The 5,086-nt window shown below is 34.6% G+C and overlaps 1 non-coding gene across 1 annotated transcript; it reads right to left on the bottom strand.

Annotated features, from left to right (window-relative positions):
* Nucleotides 1–4,569: 4,569 nt before the first annotated feature.
* On the bottom strand, nt 4,570–4,675 carry LOC128035074 (small nucleolar RNA R71). The gene has a single exon (XR_008191478.1). It is a non-coding gene; the product is annotated as a small nucleolar RNA R71 (small nucleolar RNA).
* Nucleotides 4,676–5,086: the final 411 nt, after the last annotated feature.

Below are 5,086 nucleotides of genomic sequence, written 5' to 3'. Positions count from 1 at the left end.
GAGCCTTTGATCTCGTTATTGGGCCTTATGGTAATTTGAGCCCATCACGTTCTTGGGCTTGGGTTGGGCCTTTGTGACTCGTATCAGGTCCGAGCTTCCCCCTACGCCCAAATCGCAAAGAAAAAACATTACCACTTTAGTTGTTAAAAAATTCATGATAGAAACGAAGAGAAACACTTACCGAAACTAAGCGAGCACTGACCGCGTACAAAATGAAGGAAAATAAATGGATTAGGGAAAAATCAAGAAGAAGAAAAAGAAGAGAAAGATGGAAAAACTGAGAGAATTTCGGCAAGAGGAGAGGGAGAAGAATAGACGACAGAATTGTTTTTTGGAAAAGAGAGTCAAAATTTGGCTATGGGAATAAAATAAAATAAAATCCCGATAACCCCAAAAATCCCTTAATCTTATTCCCTAATTCCCACTACACATCCACTACTTAGAATCCCCCTATTACACAACTCTATCCCGAAATCTAAGCAAAAAATAATACCTTTGTCTGCATAGGGATTCAAACACAAGACCTGCACCATGATAACACACCATTTAACCACCAGACCAATAGGCCCATTCTGATGTAATTTACCCAACAATCAAATAAAAGCCCACTAAACAAGAGTAAGGCCTAATTCATTCAAAATACCAAAATTTTCCTAGGCAAAAGCTTGAACTTGGGACCTCCCAAACACTCCCAGAACACATAACCACTAAAACTGATAGATATTTGTGTCATATGTTCACAGTAACGAAATTAGAATTATTGGGCATTACAATTCAAGAGCAAGCTCCTACAGCTAGTTTAGGAGCACATGGTAATGCTTTCAAAAATGTTTTATTCATAATGACAATGTAAATATTTGACCGATTTGAGGGGATGACTCAAACAAATTTAAAGAAGCCAAGAGATAAGACTCTTTCAACATTTAGAAGGGAGTCACATCCTATGAATTTCAGGCACGATGGAATTAGTAGATAGACTATTTCAATGACAAGTTCTAGTGGATCTAGAATAATGAGAAATTCTAATTTGGAGCACTACGGCCACAAAGGTTTCCTTTCTAGAGAATTGCCACAAAGGCATCCTTTTCATCCAATACTCACCAAAAGGGCTTTCCTTTCTAGAGATTTTCCACAAAGGCATCATTTTCATTCAGTACTCACCACAAAGGCTTTCTTTTCCAAATATTTGCCACAAAGTCATCCTTTTCATTCAGTACTTGCCAAACAGGCTTTCCTTTCCATAGATTTTCCACAAAGGCATCCTTTTCATACATTTTCTCGATAGGGATTTGCCTAAACATACATTACATGAGGTTTTCCCCTCATTGCCTTGTGTCACGCAGAAAACCTTATGAGGTAATAACCTTCTTTTAGATCTTTCCATATGATTCCATAACCCATCAGTGATGGTCTTACATGATATGGTATTTCCATATTACGCCACAGCTCACCAACTACTATCTTACACGATATGGTCCTTTTGTTTGAAATGTCATGGCCATGGACTTTTCCATTTAGATGATTGTGTTTAAAGTCCCGGAGGACCCCTTTAGGCGAGTCCAGAGATAGACACAGACTCATCACTCATACTAACTCATTCATAATAGATGTATTCCATACCATGTTTTCAGACACATACGCACATACATTTCAATTTTCAAACTCCTATTACAACCTTAGACCATCAGATTTCATGCAATCCATACTTACAAGTCCATAATTCATACATTTCTCATTAGAATAATTACATCATAATTTCCTAGACTGAATCTCATGGTTTTATCTCTTTTCACTGGAGTTTCTAGATTGCATAACACACAGCCAATAGTCAGCTTAGGAACTTACCTGGAAAGTTCCTACCTTTTTGCAAACAGACTTCACCTGTGTAGTCATCACTCTACTTCCAAATCAATAAAATTTTTGTATACACTTTCTTTTTTTCTTGCATCATTTCTCCTACATTTTACTCGTTTACTAGACATTTCAAATTTATCTTACACAATCTATTAGCAGTTAGGAGTCAGAGTAGAAACTCACCTATTAACTTTAGAGGGCAGCTTAGAATTTAGATCCATCATTCAACGAGATGCTACAGCCTCCTCTACCTTTTAGAAAAAAAACACTTTGTTAAAACTAGAAACAGAAAAATATATAGACTTTTTCAATACCTTTTGACCTAGATTCATGAAGTTTTGTAGTAATTTTTGTCAAAATTCATACTTTAATTATAAAATAATTAATTTACACTTAAATTATTAACATATTGAATTTCAATTATTTTTATAACAAATTTTCACAATTTTTTTTTACTTTCGACAGTTTTGCACAAAAGGGTGAAAATTAGCTCGACAGTCACCTCGAAAGGCTTGAACCGTTGGGGCAATTTTCTGCATCAAGTGAATCAAGAGAAAGGCTAGTTATTTTTCCAGCCAAGGATGGTCCAATAATGATTATTATACATATTTTATAATTAATTTTGATCCAAAATTAATTGGGTTAAAAATTAATTATAAGCCTAAAGAACAAAGTGTCCCAATTGTGCTATGTAAAAGAGGACTGATCCAACAAGAAGGGGCAGCCCAATCCGTCCATATTGCTAACCTATTAGCTGATTTTAGCTTATTTTAACACTTGCAAAATAGCCCTCGAAATTTACCTAAATGTCATTCAACCTCCTCCACTTTTCATGCCCTTTACTTTTTGCCTTAAGCTAAAATAGCAAGTTTGAACCACTCAAATTTGCTCAATGCATGGCTGGCCAAGGGAGAGGGAATGGCTGATAATTCTTTGCTATTTTTAGTAGTCATTCAAACTATAAATACTCCTATTCCCTTTCTTATTTCACACAACACACATCTCTTAATTCTCTCATCATTCTCCATGTTCTCTCTTCCATTTCCTTCCTTGTTTTCCCCTTTTCGTGTCCTCTTCTTTGCCGATTTCCCCTCTTGAAAGAAAGCTTGCATCCCCCTTGGAGTACCAACATTTAAGTGTTCGAGAATGCCTTGAATCGGTAGAATGAGTAGAGAAGAAGATGAGTGCACTAGTCTCGCTTCAGAGAATCACTAGGATTTGTTTCCTAGTTCCTTTCTCTTTAATTTTTCTCCTTTATTTTATGATTATGAACATGAATATTTGTTTTTTGTTTTTCTTGATTTAATTAAAATAACTTAAATTTAATTTGTGTTAGATTGATTGCATTATGTTCACTTAAATTATTCAAACCATGTTTTTGTTGTTATAGGCCTTGGTAAATTATTCAATTAAATAAAACCATGCTTATGTTCTAGTTGCATTATAAATTGAAGGTAACGAATGAATTAATTATTAATCATCTTGACATTAATTAATTGACATAGTATTTAATTGGTGCATGTTTAGTCTTCTAAGGTAGCTAAAGGTTAAATTAGCAACGGTATTAAACGGTACATTAGCCTTGCATAACTTGCAAGATTATTGTGATTAAATTGTTTCAATATAGGAATATGTTGTTACTTCACTTAATCTTATACTTGCTTATGAAAATTGATTAATTGTTTGAATTGACATTGGAATATGTTCAAGAGATTAATTAGTTTAGTAAGTATGTATGTGCATTAGTTAACAAAATACCAAGTTGCCATGAAATTATTTGTAAGAACACATTTATGTCATATTGATTAAACTCATCTTTAGAAATCGTGCATTGGAACATTTTTTTTACTTTTTATTTTCCTAGTTAAATTATTTTTAGTTTTTATAACACATTTTCAAATCAACATATTTTTCTTTCACCAAAATGTTTAAAGTTGCATTTGACAAATATTTCTTTCACAGTCCCTGTGAGTACGATAACTCAACATTTACTTGTCACTTTATTACTTGTTAACGATTGTGTAAACTTGCACATTTCAAGTTTTTGGCGCCATTTTTGGTGACTGATTGAAAGGACATTATTTGTGAAATTGTTAATTTTGCATTTTGGTCCATTTTTCTGTTCAATTTTAATTTAATTATTTTTTTCTTTGATTATTTGAGGTGTTTATGAGTATTGATCAAATTATGGACTTACTCCTCATAGATCCTGAAATTGAAAGGACTTTTCGACAAAGAAGAAGACAAACAACTCATAGAAACACCAAAAAGATGAACTTTGAAAATCAGAATCCAGGAAACGGAGCAAATCATGCTCAAAATCCTATCCTTATTGCTGATGATAGGGACAGAGCCTTAAGATAGTACGTCGTGCCATTATTTCATGAGCTTAATCCAGGCATTAGGAGACCCAAAATCGAGGCACAACAATTCGAGCTGAAGCTAGTAATGTTTCAAAGCCTTTAGACAATGGGCCAATTTAATGGAACGCCGACTGAGGATCCTCACATTTACCTCAGATTTTTTATGCAAGTGAGTGACTCCTTCAAGTTAGCCGGAGTAGCTGAAGAAGCATGAAGATTAAAATTGTTCCCATATTCACTAAGGGACATAGCTCGAGCCTGGTTAACCTCATTGCCACTTGATTCCATTACCACATGGCCAGATTTAGCAGAATGATTCCTTATGAAGTAGTTCCCACCTAGCAAGAATGCTAAGTTGAGGAATGAGATCACTACCTTTCAACAGATGGATAGCGAGTCCTTGTATGAGGCGTGGGAAAGATTAAAAAACTATTATGAAGATGCCCTCATTATGGAACCCCGCATTGCATCCAACTAAAGATGTTCTATAACGATCTCAATGCTCACACGAGGATGGTAGTAAATGATTCTGCTAATGGTGCTCTGCTTTCTAAGTCTTATAAAGAGGCTTATGAAATTATTAAAAGAATTTTCAACAACAATTACGAATGGCCAACCAATCGGGTAGTGTCAGGAACAAGAGTCGTAGGAATACATGATGTGGACACTCTCACTTCACTCTCATTTAAGGTATCTTCGATATCCTCAATACTTAAAAACCTTAATACTAATGGGTTTAATAATTTTGCAACTCAGCCACTGAATCAATTAAAAATTATAGCCTGTATTTATTGTGGGGGACGGAACTTTTTCAAGGAATACCCATCAAACCCTGAATCTGTGTATTACATGGATAACTCGAACCAAAA

This window comes from Gossypium raimondii, chromosome 11 (genome assembly GCF_025698545.1).
Source record: "Gossypium raimondii isolate GPD5lz chromosome 11, ASM2569854v1, whole genome shotgun sequence".
NCBI classification, from domain to species: Eukaryota; Viridiplantae; Streptophyta; class Magnoliopsida; order Malvales; family Malvaceae; genus Gossypium; species Gossypium raimondii.
Note: the sequence above shows the minus strand (reverse complement) of the source record. Positions and strands in the feature narration are given on the sequence as shown.